This window comes from Mytilus californianus, unplaced genomic scaffold (assembly GCF_021869535.1).
Source record: "Mytilus californianus isolate M0D057914Y unplaced genomic scaffold, xbMytCali1.0.p SCAF_10, whole genome shotgun sequence".
NCBI lineage: Eukaryota > Metazoa > Mollusca > Bivalvia > Mytilida > Mytilidae > Mytilus > Mytilus californianus.
In genome coordinates this window covers 63,336,205-63,354,124 of record NW_026262582.1, presented here as the reverse complement: position 1 = coordinate 63,354,124, position 17,920 = coordinate 63,336,205, and the positions used below count along the sequence as shown (strand labels likewise).

The 17,920-nt window shown below is 32.3% G+C and overlaps 1 long non-coding RNA gene across 6 annotated transcripts in view; it reads left to right on the top strand.

Annotated features, from left to right (window-relative positions):
• The window catches only part of LOC127718372 (uncharacterized), an 80,877-nt gene that overhangs the window by 59,000 nt on the left and 3,957 nt on the right, over positions 1–17,920 (top strand). For 2 of the 6 annotated variants that reach the window (XR_007989795.1, XR_007989794.1), the window contains exons 5-6: positions 4,719–4,831; positions 11,027–12,854. This is a non-coding gene — a long non-coding RNA (uncharacterized LOC127718372). The remainder of the gene's footprint in view (positions 1–4,718; positions 4,832–11,026; positions 12,855–17,920) is intronic. The other 4 variants (XR_007989799.1, XR_007989797.1, XR_007989796.1 and 1 more) reach the window with 4 other exon arrangements.

The window sequence follows — 17,920 nt, the reverse complement described above, 5'->3', positions numbered from 1 at the left end:
ATTGCGTAGGTGCATCAGACGAATTTGTTTATTTTGACGTTATGTCGTTGCTCGAGGTCCTCCGGAACGCGGGTGATAAGTTGGTGTGGCTGTGTCCCTCAGACGAAACACAAGTCTATTAATTGTCATTCTGGAGGAATTAAATTGGTTTGCAAATGCAGTTTGTAACATTCATTTTTGCAACATTCCAGTGGCTCGTTCCCTCTCATCTTGACGTAGACGGTGTGTTGAATTACGTGTTAAATTTTGATCGTTTTCAAAATTCGCCGTTTGTTTACCGATTTTAACGACACTATTAGCGATCATCAGAACAATTCAAACACACCGAGGTGAAGCTAAATTTCGAAATTAGTTAAAAGACTTCAATTTCGGAAAACGACGTTACAGCATTACATAAAATATTTAAACGACCAAAATCGATAAGACAACCTAACTTTTAAATGTTTTGACACAAGATAATTTGATTATGCACGATATTTTCGAAAATTAATAAAAAAAATTGTTTAACTAATATATATATATATCTATATATATAAGTGCCTATAAATAGCAGCACATGACATACAAATCTATGGGAGTGTGGATTAATCAGTACAGAGATTAATTCAATTACACAAATAAAATTATAGATTGCCTAACAATGTAATTTTAACACACTATTTAGTATGTAAATATAAGAATGTTTAAAATATTTACAAAATGATGAAAATAAACGCAATATTTCGCTAGACTAACTAGCTTTATCAAGCGTGCATCTATCCAGGTGAAATCGGATGTAGATGATAAGAAACTTTTGCAGCTCAATGTATATGTTGCACTTGAATTTAGCTGCCTTGAAAATAATACATAATTTGGATGAAGTTCAAGATTTTTACAAAATTGGTAGTTGAAGTTAGCAGCGTCCATTGGCCAATATTACAGGATAAAAAGGACGATGCTGTGTACTAAATTATTCTTTATCTTTCCTGTATCTTTTCTCATCTTTTTCGTTAAGACCATCAGGTTCTAAAGTGTGGAGTTGGTGGATCCAAAAATTTTCTCTTCTCCTTCTCGCCGTAGTGTCCCACTCGGTGTTGACTTCTATGATTTGGAAGGTAACATTATCAAAAGAATGTTTCGTTGAACGAAGATGTCTTGTGAGAGGACAGTTTTTGTTGGTTTTGTATCATGAACGATGGTTATTGAGCCGAATATTAAATTTGTCCATTGTTTCTCCCACATACTGAATGCCACATGTGTCACATGTTAATATATAAATTGAGTTCTCCGTTTTACAGTTGGAATTTGAGTAGATGGTATAATTTTGTTTAGTAACGGAGCTGATGAAAGAACTGCTTGTATTGGCAGCTTTACAACATAAGCAGTTCCTTCGACCACATTGTTTGTAGCAACCGGGAGATGGAGTAGGCTGCTTGGCTAATACAGATGTCACTAATTTGTCACGGATGTTTTTAGGTCTTCTGAAGGCCATGACTGGTGGTGAGGAAAATACTTTTTTAAGATTTGAATCATTTTCTATAATTTTCCAATGCTTCTGAACAATGGAAGACACATTTTTAAAATCAGGATGGTAAGTGAGTACAAGGGGTGTTCTGTTAGCTGCTTTATTCTTATCTTTGTACTCTAGAAGTTCTTGGCGACTAGTTTTGTTTGCTCTTTCGAAAGCGCTATCAATGATGTTGTTATTGTATCCTCGAACAACTAGATGTTTATGTAGTTGTCCAAGTCTAGCATTTTGCGTATTTTCAGTAGAGCATATTCTCTTGATTCGCAATGCCTGGCTGAATGGGATGCCACGGGAGCAGTGTTTAGGATGGCAACTTTTAGGAGAAAGGAATTGATGTTTGTCCGTTTGTTTGGTATGAAGGTCCGTTATAATGGTTCCGTTCTTGATGTAACTCGTAGTGTCGAGGAAGTTTATTTTCTCCATAGATGATTCATATGTAAATTTTATTGAATGGTGGAAAGAGTTACAGTGTCCTAGAAATTCATTAAGATGTTCTTGTGAATCTGTCCATTTGAGATCAATATCGTCAATGAATCGGAACCATGATAAGGGCTGGTATGGAGCACTAGCCAAGAGGCGTTTTTCAAGTTGGCCCATAAATATGTTGGCATATGACGGGGCCATTTTTGTGCCCATACTAGTACCGTCTATCTATTCATGATAATTTCAAAGTACTTTTTATCCGATTGTCGTGATATGTCTAACTTGATTACAAATTTCAACAATCAGTCTCCATAACATTTCCTTTATATTTAGTGGTTTAGTCATATGTTGCAAATGGTAAATAGAAAAATTATCGTTCCTAAAAATATGTTGAGATGTATGTTAACAAACACAATAATATGTGGTTAACATTTTTTGTACGGCAGATGTACCTGCATCATACTACAACACTGGAAAAAACAGACGATATAGTGAAAAGCAATCACTTTAACATCCATGCCGTAGTACATGATTGATTTTATGTAACAATGTTTGTTTTATATTTATACAGCGATCGACCTTTCTACTATGCAAGTACCATGAACCGATAAACGTGAGTTTCCTGGTATCCTGCTTTTGTTGCGAGCGAACATTTATGTTCAAGTCACTGTTTACGAAACAGTTCAATGTGGGGTCCTCGTTGCACTCCGCGTTTAAGTCATGTCGATATCATTCAACACCGATTCTGATGGAAAAAAACTATAATCTCAATGTTTAAATTGCAGGATAAAAACAATATTCATACAGTGTAGGAAAATATAAAATGTATTTGTACTCGCTACAAAACAGCAAAAAAGCTCGGTGACCATCGCTTTTCTCTCTGTCTCTAAAGCTTGTCAAACAAATTTATAGGTTCCTATACTAAACGAATATTGTATATCTTTATTTACATATTTATGTATATAATTTGTTTGTGGTTTCTTATTTGTAAAATATATTTGTACCTGCAGACCAAACATGCATTTTTGTTTCAATCTGTCGTTCAAAAAATAAAACAAATGTTTGTGAAGCATTTGAAATAATTCAGATGTAATCAAACAGTATTTTCGGTCTTATTTTATTTCAGCTTGAAAATGTGAGCTCAATCATAATAAGATGCATACCCAAAGGAATTGTCTACTTAAACTTAATAATGATTTAAAACTTTAAATATTGTAGTTAAATTATACACAGTCTATTGTGAACTGATTAATATGTGCCGCTTGCCCAATTTGAATTTGATTTTGCACAAATTGTATAACGTCAGTACATGTTATTCAAATTTAAGAAAAGGATAAAATATTTTCAAATGTAAAATATGCTAACGAATATGACATACGCGATCTTACAAAAAAAAGAAATATTTACACTCTAAGTTATGACCGATTTAAATTTTAGGAGAAAGAAACTTACATAACTCACATTTTTTGTGAAGCACTCCAAGCTGAGGTATCAAACGAAGTGAATTTTCACCAAAAAAGTAGCCATTGTTTATAAATATTGTACATAAAATACGAATTGAAAGTATTCTTGTGCCAATCTCAACGTTCTTCTCGTGATACTTGTTTTTATCAAGAAGTTAAGGGTGAGTACCAAAACAACATTGAATCAAATCAGACCGACAATTTTTTCACTCGAAAAAAAACAACATGTCAATGTTTTTGCATTTAGCGCAACAGTTCGATCAATGGGGAAGTGCAAATGCTTTAATGAACTTATATTTTTGATCCCTATGGTCATGTTATTACGGGGGACCTCAATATCGTTCGAGACCGAGAGGTTCAAAACCTTTTGGAAAAAGGACCAAAATATCGTCCTCCATCTAAAATAGAATGTAAACAGTGTCGTGTTGTCACAAAAGACGCCCTTTCATCCTATTGTAAAAATTCGAATAAACGGGAAAAATCTAATAAAAATCTTATTCTTATTTGAATAAAAGTATGAATGTTGTGGATATTCGAAAATTACATTTTGAACATTATTCAGAAATGAAGAAAAGAGTTCATGATACGTCTATTTCTAGAATAAGTAACAAAATTCAAGTACTTTTAAAGTCAGGAGCCTGTAATTAAGTGGTTGTCGTATGTTGCTGAGTAACATATTTGTTTTTCGTTTATTACTTTGTACATAAATCAAGCCGTTAGTTTTCATGTTTGAATTGTTTTACATATTTGTCATTTCGGGGCCTTTTATAGCTGACTATGCGGTAAGGGCTTTGCTCACTGTTGAAAGCCGTACGGTTACCTTAAGTTATTAATTTCTGTATCAGAATTTTTTGCGTCTTTTGTGGAGAGTTGTCTCATTGGCAATCATACCACATTTTCTTATTTTTATAATTCACCGCGGTAAACTCAGTCTGTTCAGACAATTTGCTAACAGTTTATTAAGATCTGTTTATTCTATGCTTTCACTGTTCAGTAGTTCTTATTTACCTGTGCAAATCAAGAATTTACTGAATTGTCTAAAGAGCTTCTGAACAGTACTGAATTGATTGCAAGCAAATTGTCTGACCAGTTCTAAATTTCGCGCAGTGAATTAACATAATAATAAACTAAAAGACATGCCTTTATAATTTGTTCTTGATTTTTTAAATGACGTTTTGATCAAAATGACCGTTAATGTTATTTTTCTATCTTTTTATTGGTTGAATGATACATTTTTTTGTGATGTTTGCTTTCCATCATTTTTCAAAATTGAATATGAGGAAATCTACAAGATTTTCAATGTTTTCTTTTTACAACATTATTAGATGGATATACTATAGTACACACGAAAGTAATCCATTGCACAGGGTGACATTTGACGGAAAAGAAAATCACGTAGTACTTTACCTGACAGAGTTGACGATATATATAAAAGTAGGTATGTCATCCATAGATAGGTTAATAAAGTAGAAATATTATTGATACCGTATTGTATCTGTGTAATGAAATGCATTTTTATAAAACATAACAAATTATATTTAGAAATAAACAACGACTGAAAGTATACAGTGAATATGACTTAACAATTCATAAAGTAATTACCAGGAATTTGCTGTGTGGCAGTTACTCCTATTGTTTAGCCACATATTTAGACTACTAGTTAGAAATAGTATATGCTAGTAGAATAAGAATATTATACGGAAACTTGTAAGTGTCAGGGTGTTGTTTTATTTTTAAGTCGTTATAATGACTTTGCTAACTTGTTATAAAAACCAAGCTTATCTTACTCGTTATAACGACTTAGCCAACTCGTTAAAACGACCTAGCTATTTCGTTTAACGACTAAGATTATCTAGCTCGTTATAACGACTTAGTTACTCATTATAACAACATAGCTTACTCGTTATAACAACATTGCCTACTCATTATAACGGCTTAGTTAACTCGTTTAAACGACTTAGCTAATTATAACTCGTTATAACGACTTAGCTAACTTGTTATGACAACTTAACCAACTCGTTATAACAACTTAGCTAACTTGTTATAACAACTTAGCTACTTTCTCAATCACAGGACTTAACTATGCCCCGAATATCTTGGTCTAAATTTATTTTCGATTGTCTTCTTATTGATAGATTTCATCTAAGTGCAAATTACTAGTAATTAGAAATAGAAGTTGAAAGATGTACAGTTGCAAAAGGGAAATTAAAGATGAAATTTCTGATAGTGAAAAGCAAAGCAAAACCTTTTCTTTAGTCAAATTTAAAAAATGATAAGCAAAAAGTCTAGAAGTTTGTTAAATTTGCCCTTGCTCCTATGCCCTCAATTTTAGCACTATATTCCAATGTCTGAATTTAAGCATACCATACAATGTTCCGATAGACTTGTCTTTGAATTTTCAGTATGCAGTATCGTAAATAGTCAATAGATGCCTATGCATGTTAATCTTTTGTGTTTTTTCGCTGACCCGTTGACTATTAATGATTATCTCCTTATCCTTAAAAAAAATAGTATGATATAAGATTTGGCTCCTTCCTCCTCCTCTTTTAATTATTTAACCACTCAACTTTTTAAAAGTTCATTGATCCACTACTGATTGCGCTTATCGATGTATGTAGGACATATGATTTCATTTTGGCAATTGTACATCTTATAACTGTTTCTAACTAATGCGCACAAAGTCGAAATTTAGAAAACTGTGTAAATAAAAAGACAATAGAAAATAATTCAAAGATATTAGAGGGGTATATTTTAGTGCTGGAATTAAGAAAGTCATTAAGTTGTTATTGTATAGAACCACTTATTTATGCCCGGTCGGAAAGAACATACAAGAAAGTAGTACATACTTTAAAATAGTTCCTACGAATAGCTGTGTCTTTGTCAATAGGTGAAATATTTGGGTAGTTTTGGTATCAAATGAAAGCTTTGGGACTTAGGATCACTGTAGAACCCTTGTGTTGAAAGTTTCTTTTGAATAATAAAGTAGTATATAAAATTTAATAGGAAGGCACATTTGCCCTGTTGCTCGGATCAGAAGTACCTGTTTTTGTATTGTCAAACTTCTGGGAACAAGTACGCTCTAATATGCAAAAAAATATAAGCTGAGTTTTTCAGCACAAGTCAGGATAAGGTATAGTTTTGACATGATATAACTGACACTTTATTTGAACTTAAGACAAAGTAGCCATTTATGCTTCAAAATGCAGAATTTAACATATAAAGCAATGGGGCTATGGATTAGTGGTTTTACATCTTATAACAAGTTAGCTAAGTTGTTATAACGAGTTACTAAGTCGTTATAACTAGTTACTAAGTCGTAATAACGAGTTAGCTAAGTTGTTGTAACGAGTTATATAAGTCATTATAACGAGTTACTTATTCGTTATAACAAGTTAAATTAGCTAAGTCGTTATCACAAGTTAGCTTAGCCATTATAACTAGTAAGCTAAGTTGTTATAACGAGTTAGTTTAGTCGGTATAAAGAGTAAGCTAAAGTGGTATAACGAGTAGGATAAGCTAGGTCATTATAACAAGTCAGCTCAATCGTTATAAGACCTGAAAAATAAAACTACACTCTGACGCTAGCCGTCTTCCGTAATATCACGATGGATATGTGTCATTTTGTTTTGTTAAGTTTAAACTGTTCCTTATTTGATAACTATTTACTATGTTGGATAATGGAAGATATATACAGCTCACAGCCATCGAAGATTAATTATAAGTTATATATATATATATATATTTTCATCCAACGCAATCATAGGTTTGAACGTTGTTTTCAATTTAGACTTGTTTATATTTTTTCGTTTGGGCTTGTATTATATTTGCCTTCGGGTTTATATGATCTGTTTATCTTATTTCGACTCTTCAAAATTCAAGAGTCTATCCTAAATTGAGGTAAATTATATGGCCTTCCAAATACCGTTTCGATTCCTAACATCACTGAACAGACATTAATTGTCGAAATCCGGATATGGTGTACTAGTTTTTGCACCTTTTGTTTGCGGTATACAATCTTTTCCGCAAGTTTATTGTTTTCTGTTTGGTATTAAATTAATAGTTAAGATCCATTTTGTTACATCTGGTGATCCGTTTATTTGGCAATCGCCAATGGCAGCCAGCAGAGTTTAAGAACATCCGTTGTTCGACCTGCTAGTCAAATGCGTTTTGTTAAACTATACTTTTTCCCTTTTTTTGTCTTTTGGAAAATGTTGTTTGTGCTGTATTTACTGCCCTCTACCAAGAAATCTGTTTTGCATGCACACGTATAAAAATTGCGGTTTTTATCCAACGCAATCATAGGGTTGAGCATTGTTTTTAATTTAGACATGTTTATATTTTTTCGTTTGGACTTGTATTATATTTGCCTTTGGGTTTATATGATCCGTTCATCAGATTTCGACTCTTAAAAATTATTCAAGAGTCTATCCTAAATTGAGGTAAATTATATGGCCTTCCAAATACCGTTTCGATTCCTAACATCAATGAAGAGACATTAATTGTCGAAATCCGGATATGGTGTACTAATTTTTGCACCTTTTGTTTGCGGTATACAATCTTTTCCGCAAGTTTATTGTTTTCTGTTTGGTATTAAATTAATAGTTAAGATCCATTTTGTTACATCTGGTGATCCGTTTATTTGGCAATCGCCAATGGCAGCCAGCAGAGTTTAAGAACATCCGTTGTTCGACCTGCTAGTCAAATGCGTTTTGTTAAACTATACTTTTTCCCTTTTTTTGTCTTTTGGAAAATGTTGTTTGTGCTGTATTTACTGCCCTCTACCAAGAAATCTGTTTTGCATGCACACGTATAAAAATTGCGGTTTTTATCCAACGCAATCATAGGGTTGAGCATTGTTTTTAATTTAGACATGTTTATATTTTTTCGTTTGGGCTTGTATTATATTTGCCTTTGGGTTTATATGATCCGTTCATCAGATTTCGATTCTTAAAAATTATTCAAGAGTCTATCCTAAATTGAGGTAAATTATATGGCCTTCCAAATACCGTTTCGATTCCTAACATCAATGAAGAGACATTAATTGTCGAAATCCGGATATGGTGTACTAATTTTTGCACCTTTTGTTTGCGGTATACGATCTTTTCCGCAAGTTTATTGTTTTCTGTTTGGTATTAAATTAATAGTTAATATCCATTTTGTTACATCTGCTGATCCGTTTATTTGGCAATCGCCAATGGCAGTCAGCAGGGTTTAAGAACATCCGTTGTTCGACCTGCTAGTCAAATGTGTTTTGTTAAAATATACTTTTTTACTTTTTTGGTCTTTTGGAAAATGTTGTTTGCGCTGTATTTAGACCCCTCTAACCAAGAAATTTGTTTTGCATACACACGTATAAAAACTGCGGTTTTTATCTAACGCAATCATAGGTTTGAACGTTGTTTTATATTTTTTCCCGTTCTTCAAATGTACGATACCAACAGAGGAATACCGTAAAGAACTAGAAAGAAAGTTCATAAAAGTGTTTGTCGCCAAGCTAAATGCACAACAGTTACATATACAATGACGTTGCGTCATAATATTAATGTGTTCCCCATAACGACGTTTATAGTCTTGAAAAGTCCCAAGATGGATGAAAGCGCTAGACAATGCTGCTTTTAAAACCCTTTTAGTGTATATTTTTTAATATAAACAAATCTAAATTGAATACAACGTTCAAACCTATGATTGCGTTGGATAAAAACCGCAATTTTAATACGTCTGCATGCAAAACAAATATCTTGGTAGAGGGGTTCAAATACAGCACAAACAACATTTTCCAAAAGACCAAAAAAGTGAAAAAGTATATTTTAACAAAACGTATTTGACTAGCAGGTCGAACAACGGATGTTCTTAAACCCTGCTGACTGGCGATTGTCAAATAAACGGATCACCAGATGTAACAAAATGGATCTTAGATATTAATTTATACCAAACAGAAAACAATTAACTTGCGGAAAAGATTGTATACCGCAAACAAAAGGTGCAAAAATTAGTACACCATATCCGGATTTCGACAATTAATGTCTCTTCAGTGATGTTAGGAATCGAAACAGTATTTGGAAGGCCAAATAATGTTTTAATATATATATTTATATATATGAAATGACTGAATAATAACCAACGATCAATCTTACGGGGCGATGGATCATATGAATATGATACAATACATTACAAAATATAATATATAACAAGTCTAAAAGGGTACAACACCAAAAAATAATAATAATAAAATGAACAAATGTTAAACATTTCGGAAAACAGATATCCTTCATCAGTATGATCACGATGTAAAATGAATCATATCAATCTAGTATGATTATAAAACTATAACAATCTTGAAATTTATACAATAAAACAGTCAAGACTGAACATCATAGAAACGCTTGTACAATTCTAAAATTTTTAAACATAACGTAGGTTATGTAGCTATTTACAACAGAGACTGCAAAGATATGCTTCAAATAAAAATAGTAATGTGAGATATGAACTGGTACAACTCTAAAATTTCAAAGGTGACGACAGTTAAGATGTTAAAACAACGATTGCGTGGAAATACATTCCCAATAAACAGCACTGACCGATCCAAGCTAGTATAATATTTCAAATTTGACAACGGTAGAGTGATTAAAACAGAGACTGTGTATTTAAACATCCCAAATAGATAACAGTTTGATAATGATTAAAAAAATAATAATAAATTTTGACTAAGGTTAAATATTTGAACGTGACTGCGTACTTATACATCCCTCCCAAATGAATAGAACCCTGTAATTTAAACTGGTATAATTAAAAAATTCCTTAAAACGGTAAGAGTCAAGTACGGAAGCCTGAGTTACTGGAAACAAGTGATGGTAGGAAAATGAGTGACTCATTTAATTTTTTTTCATTTATGCCCTCTGGTGAAACTGTCCTTATCTTTCTTATCCAAAACCTTTCCCGAGCAAGTCTGTCGGCCCTTGACCAGCCCTCGTTGTGGTCTATGATTGTGATGGTAAGGTTTTTGAGATCAGCTTGGGCGAGCCCAGGTGATCTCAAATGACGACTTACGGGGAGTTTGAGTTTGCAGGTGTAGTCACTTCGATAGCCATTCATACGTTTGTTGAATGGCTGCTCAGTCTCGCCAACGTACTGCAAGCCACATCGACACTGAAGAAGGTATACAACATTCTGGGTTTTTCAAGTTACATTGCAAAATATAGTGTACACAGACCCAGTGGAGTGGCAAGTAAATGTTTGAGTATTCAGTATTTATCGGCAAGTTAGACATCGTCTGTTACCACACGATTTGCACCATCCTGCAGTTGAACCGCTTTCATTAGAGGAGACGTCAGCTCTCACAAATACGTCTTTTAGACTTGCTGGTCTCCGAAAAGCTAAGACAGGAGGTTTGGGAAAGATCTTAAATATATATATAACAAAGTAAGAATGCAATGATAGTCACTGAAAATGATCTGTTGAAAAGGTAAAAGACTATTCAGATCCTCTTTCAAGCAAACCGTTATTCGTTTATCATAGCGACACATCCTTATATTAACATAATTGTACAATTTGGCTCGAATGAAGTAAATGTGATTGTGTTCAATGTAGATTACTTCTTAGACCGTTTATATTTGTTATCTGGTTGTTATTTCAGATTTTGTTGACAAGCGAGTTTATTGGATGGAATATCTAACGGGTGACTTGAAATCTGCTTTGTGTAATGGGTCTGATGTTAAAACAGTGGTTAGCACAAATGTAAACTATAACCGGGAAATTGATATTGGGGGTGATTACGTCTTCTACGCAAGTTCTTATAACATTTTAAAGGTACACAAATCTTCAGGACAAATCCCAGCTGTTGTTCATACAGAAACAATAAAGATATATGGACTTTTATTTTATAAACAAGAAGGTAAGAATATATCAGTAATCAAGCCAATAAACTTTATTATTCATTTCAATGAATAACATTATTTACCTGAAACAATTAAAATTACATGTATTAATAATGTTTTACAGTAAATAATTATCATCGACCGAGGCATAACTTTACAATTTACCAAACTCAGCCTGTTAAATAAACACGAAATTGAGAAAATACAGACACCGACAAATTATACATTGTAGAAATATAGCCCTTCTTAAACTGTTTTTCCTGTTTCAATATTATGCATTTAGATTGGTACCGGTCCAATTATCATGTAATAACAGAATTTGTTGTAATAGTGATATTGCAGTAGCATCAATGGATGTTGTTAAAAGATGAAATGCATACTTAATTTTTTAAATGTTAACAATGTTCATGAAAACCATAAATTGATATATAATTGTATAAATAGTTCAAGAACATATAAAAGTTTTAGCGATCGATTTGTGTATCTATTTATCATATTGATTACTGGATATTTTACATGATTTTTTTAATAACAATTTGTACTAACCGACGCTTTCAAACTTTATATGTATTAGAATGCTTTACTTATTCTAGCGATGTATGGTCATGAATTATGAACGTTTTTTTTTAATTTTCAACAAATGCATTTCCAATGATTTCAAATGATCTAAATACAAGTGATTGCATGTTTGCAATTCCTCTTGAATTAATTGATATAATGACTAAATAAATACATGCATGATTGTGCCAACCAACTACATCTGTTAATTTAATGTGTTTGTCAAATTGTACACAGTTACATTAAACAAAAAAAGGCTATAATCAATAAGTAAGAAAATTCGTTTAAGTTTCTGATTTTCCCACGCTTGTAGACGTGGTACTTATATAATTTTATATACTTTTTATTGAGAGCTGAACAATGTTTGCAATATATCTTAAATATGTTTTTATTTATTTTGTTTTATGACGAATGTCCGGGTACATGCATTAAATGAGCGACCATATTCGTACAATCAAAGGTTTGTAATATTGAAATGACTGATATAAATTAAAAAGACAGCATCCCAACTACATCATGTGTCACCAAATTAAATGTATGGACATGTCCAACCACTGTCATATATTGAGTAAAATGTTCTTCATGTTTTTATCAACAAAAAACATTTTAGTTATCAAATAAAGTAAAACGATTTTATTATCGTTCGCATTCTTTTTTATTCAGATTTGTAAATGAGTATCACTTGATATAAATACATTAACTCCACACTTATATGTACGAAACCCGTGATCCATTAAAAATCGTCGCATAACCTGCGTACACATATATTTTTTTTTTGTAAGAAAACTGTATGGAATTTGTTGATCATTGTTCTATGTTTAATGTTAAAATGTGAAGCATGCCCATTTGATATAAAATTTAGCGATTTTTCGCTTTAACATACTTTATTTTTTTTATTTTACTGCATATATTGAACCGCAAATGGAGCAAAACGAATTTAGAGAAATATGTTGGGAAATTCTGTTTGGTGTCAATAAATCTACGACTAGAAGACAGGGAAGAGACGATCAAATTACAATAATGAGCATAGTAAGTATAATGATCTAGGCAAACCACTTTTGTTTTATAGTACGAGTATTTCAAGTATTTTTTAAAGATTTGAACTAGACGTACAAAGGCATTTTTTTTTTTAAATTTGCAAACCCTTTTCCTCAATTTTGACTTGGACATCGACTCTATCAACTGGTTGATATATTTGAAAATTGTGTTCATTATTTCAGCATGTCTTTTGCAGTTACATGTATTAGCCAATGAAGCAGTTTATCTCACTATCCATTCGAATCTTTATCGAAAAAATGATTTTATAAAATGGTTACGAAAATAGAATGATAACTTCTGTGGGTATTATACAAACACTTTCTTAGATGTACACTCAATATCTAAACATAGTAAAGCTTTGTAAAATTCTTATATATGGAATAGCATATACTCCAGAAGTACGATGTTAGGTGAAAATGATGTAACATACAACCTACCACTCAAACACCAAATTTACGACAAAAGGGATGATTTTTCTGTCCCTAGTAATTATTATTAAATCAGGGATTTCGTTACCACAAATTACTTAAAACATTTACTTAATTCTTTCATAGATACAAAGATTTGGTCTACAAGTTTGGCTGTACCTGTAAAAACTGATTTCAAACGAAATAACACATCCTAAATTTTAAGGTGATGTTGTAAACCGAGCCCGACAATTTAGAAACGATCCGGGTAAACTTATCAATCCTTTAAATAAACTTATTCTAAAGGGTTACCTATTCAACACTTTAATTAAATCTTTGAATACTGTTTTTATTGGTGTAAATATTGATTTTGTTATCAGTAAATTAACACCATACTATATATTACACATAGGTACTTTCAGGGTACAACAATCTGTGGATACTTATCCCTCTGGTATCTTTCGTCTCTCTTGCAAAAGGTCATGTTTTTCTCTGACTGTTAATGATTTCTTTACAGTAAATCCATTGGATGTCGGATGTGTACTGATTGAGATTTTAGTCTTAGATACATGATTTTTTTCATTAGTCGGTATTTGCTTTGAACTAGCTGTCAGTAACTGTGAGTACAATCAGATCTGTACTTAGTGTCTATTTGTTTTTGGGATGTACAAGTACCCGTTCACGTCCATTTTGTGTTTTTGTTAGATGTAATTCTATTCGTATCCATCTGATGAGTTAAGCTTTTTTCAACTGATTTTTATAGTTTGTTCTTATGTTATACTGTTACACCAATGTCCAAGGTTAGGGGAGGGTTGAGAACTCACAAACATGTTTAACCCCGCCACATTCTTTATGTGCCTGACCATAGTCAGGAGCCTGTAGTTCAGTGGTTGTCGTTGGTTCATGTCTGTCATTTTTTGTTTTTCGTAAACTGTTTTGTTATAAATTAGGCCATTAGTTTTCTCAATTGAATTGTTTCATATTTTTCATGTCAGGGCCTTTTATAGCCGATGACACAGTATGGGTTTTTCTCATTGTTGAAGGCCATACGGTTGCCTATAGTTGCTTACATCCACTTCATTTGAACTTTGGTTCATAGTTATCTCATTGGCAATCATACCACATCTCCTTATTTTTATATTGTTTATTTATATGTGATAACGACAGGCACAGGAACCCCGCCACATTCTTAATGTACCTGTCCCAAGTAAGGAGCCTGTAGTTCAGTTGTTGTCGTTGGTTTGTGTCTGTCATATTTGTTTTTCGTAAATTTGTCATAGATTATGACGTTAGTTTTCTACATTGAATGGTTTTATATTTTAAGTCGGGGCCTTTTTTAGCCAACTATACCGTATGGGTATTTCTCGTTGTCGAAGGCCGTAAGGTTGCCTATAATTGCTTACATCCAATTAATTTGAACTTTGAGGGATAGTTGTCTGATTTCCACTCATACCACCTCTTCTTATTTTTTAAACTGTTAAAAAATAACTGTGTAAACATAAAAATGTCAACATTCCTTTGTGTTAATAGGGAAAATATAAAAAATGAACAATTTGAAATGTGAACGTTCCTTAATCAACTAGTCCGACTTGAATATGTCTAAATAGTGACATTTTAGGATTTTGAAAATACATGTACAGTTACACATCATAAATATGGATATTATGCACCTGGTCTGAAACGGTTTAATTATAAACTGTATAAGAGGTAGACATCATCATTTTTCTTGTATTCTCAAAGTAACCTACTAGCATATGTCTATAAAATAAGTAAAGGCATACTATACTCTAATAGTTTAGTTAATTTATTGTACATAAAAACATTGTTCAATTTGATTTCATGTTTCTGTAATTAATATATCTTATGTTATCCCCTTTACGAAACAAATACTTTGCAGAGCATTTTGTTACCATAAAAATTTCAACTATAATAAAAGGCCTGAAGATCAAAAATATCATTTCTAAATGTCAATATCTTAATAGAGGACGAGGTTGGCATTTCCGGAATGATAGTCAAGGATCCGACTAAAACCATTTACGCATGCAAACTTTATAACACATCTAATGATAACAAGCTTGTTTAAGAGTTATATTATCAACTTATTTGGAAATAATTCCTACAATGCTAGTTGGAAAACATCTTGAGGGTTATTTTGCATTAATTTATCGACAGTAATAGTTACTGGCAGATTTATAACATGCTTGTGAAATGACAATACTGACATCCCTTGTAAAATCAAAGCCATATCTTTTTTGAGGAATACATGTCTTTCTAAATTTATAGCCTTTTTGAACATAGAATCGGCGTATTTATGAGGGATGAGATGACCAATAACGATATTACCGGTTCTTCCACGCACATTTTTTGCTTTATACAAATAAAAATCAATTTAGATAGAACATTCATATTTTATTGTAAAACAAATATAAGAAAAAAATAGAGGTTTCACAAAACACATCCGCTTTTTAGCTGATATACTTCCACATATCAACTTTATATTTTTCAACAGTAACATACATCTTCTCCATCTTATGGTGTAATACCTATCTCAGTTTATGCATTATGCTCGTGCATGTTCATACTAAACAGACTTTACAGGATGTACTCCTAAAACAAAACAAAAAACGGCTTCAGCAGAGTTATGAGAAAGAACAACTTAAATCGACACTACACAAGTTGTACTGTCACCAACACGTATTGTTTCTCCGATATGATGTGTCTGTCTTTCAATCTTTTTGTGTTTCTTTGTTACATATTTGTTTGTTTGTTTAGTGATTAAGATTTTAACACAATGTTGACTGTTGTACCCCTATTTTGACATGTTTACCTATTATGTCTGTTTGTTCTGTTCACACATCGTTGTCAATATAATGGAATTGTATGCGACTGTCATACAAGTGAGAGATTACCTATAAAACCAAGTTTAATCCACCATTTCCTACATAAGAAGATGCCTGAACCAAATTAGGAATATAGCAGTTGTTATCCGTTCGTTTGATGTGTTTGAACTTTTGATTTTGCCATTTGATTAGGGACTTTCCGTTTTGATTTTTCCTTTGAGTTCGGTATTATTGTGATTTTACTTTCAATCAGTGCCGACATGTTTTGCAGTCTCAGATATTCAGATATCAGTCGTCTGATTGATAATTTGACTGATAGTGTCCGATTCCAATTTCCCATTGTGACATATTGACTGTTCATATTTAAACCATCGTCGTGACGTCAGCCTATTCATTTACCGTGGATTCTTTTTCTAGAATCAACGCTTCCTAAATCTGTCGCTTAAATGGACTCACCAAATTATATTCAATTGTTTCCTTTGTGTGCCTAATTTCATTAAGTTTGAATTGGCCAATTTACTGATTTCTGTTCACTAATGGAATTAATTTAAAAACTTACCTTTAATTTTTGTAATTTTTATATGTCTTCACTGGGAATCGAACCCCTCCTTGGAATCTGTTGTGTGTGACTGACATCAACACATCGACGAAACCTCTCGGCTACTAATGTGTTGCAATTTTAATGTCTAGTTTATATATATATAAATGAACATATGCTAGACATTGGTACAACGGACGCACAGGGCTTGTACCTTTATGTATACATAATAGACAATCGTATAGTATAAGTTGGTAGCCGCAAGGTTAACATGGTTAATATCAATGAGTTAAAGAGTCATGTTGAAATAAGAGACTTGTCGGTTTAGGTTCGAATCCCTGTATTCTCTTTGTTGTGTCTATTCTTTAGTTTTTCCCGTTTTTCTTATTTTGTATGCTACTGTGAATATTTTTGTAATAATGTTTTGATTATTATTGGCTATTTCACATAATTGAAAAGAAAATGATTACATTCAATGTGTCCATTTTTGTTTTATAAATATAGTATGCTTTCATCAGTTTTACTTACTACATATCTTTACAAATGTTTATCCGCAAATTCCTATGCGAGTAAACCGTGATGTGTCTAGAATTAGGCTACTTGATAGAATTTTCGGTAGCATACTTATTATATGTACATAGAAATAAGTTAGAATATGTCTTATTTTGTAAATAACGGATGATATTCAGATGCCTGATAATTTAAAGACAGACGTGTTATGTTATATTTGTATTTCTCTAATCAATAAATTGTGAACATAGATTTATTAATGCATCGTTGTACATGATAACATGGTTATTTGAACTCACTTATAATACCTTCTAATTAAGAAAAGGCTTTAATTTTGAAAAAAAAACATTAACACAAAAGTTTAAGTTAAGTTAGAGATACAATGAATCAGCGTTGATTCATAAAAAAAAAAAAACCATTCGCCCTCCGGGCTCATGCTTTCTTTCACGGCGTTGTCAGTTTATTTTAGATTTTCTTTGAATGTCCCTTTGATATCATCTTTCGCTTCTCATTGACTGAGTGTGAATTGGCAAGGTGATGCATACATAGATGGAGATCTAAACCCTGTCGGCTCATCCTGACTTGCGCCTTCTGGAGTTCATGTGATTTACATTTGTTCGTTACGTTCAAATTGATTGTTCTCTTTTTTTTTCAGTTTACACGATTTTAACATCTGTAAAGTACTGTCGCTTTCATGTAGCAGTTTTAATGGCTAAGTAAAGGGTATTGGTTTTGCTCATTGTTGAAGGTCGTACTGGGACA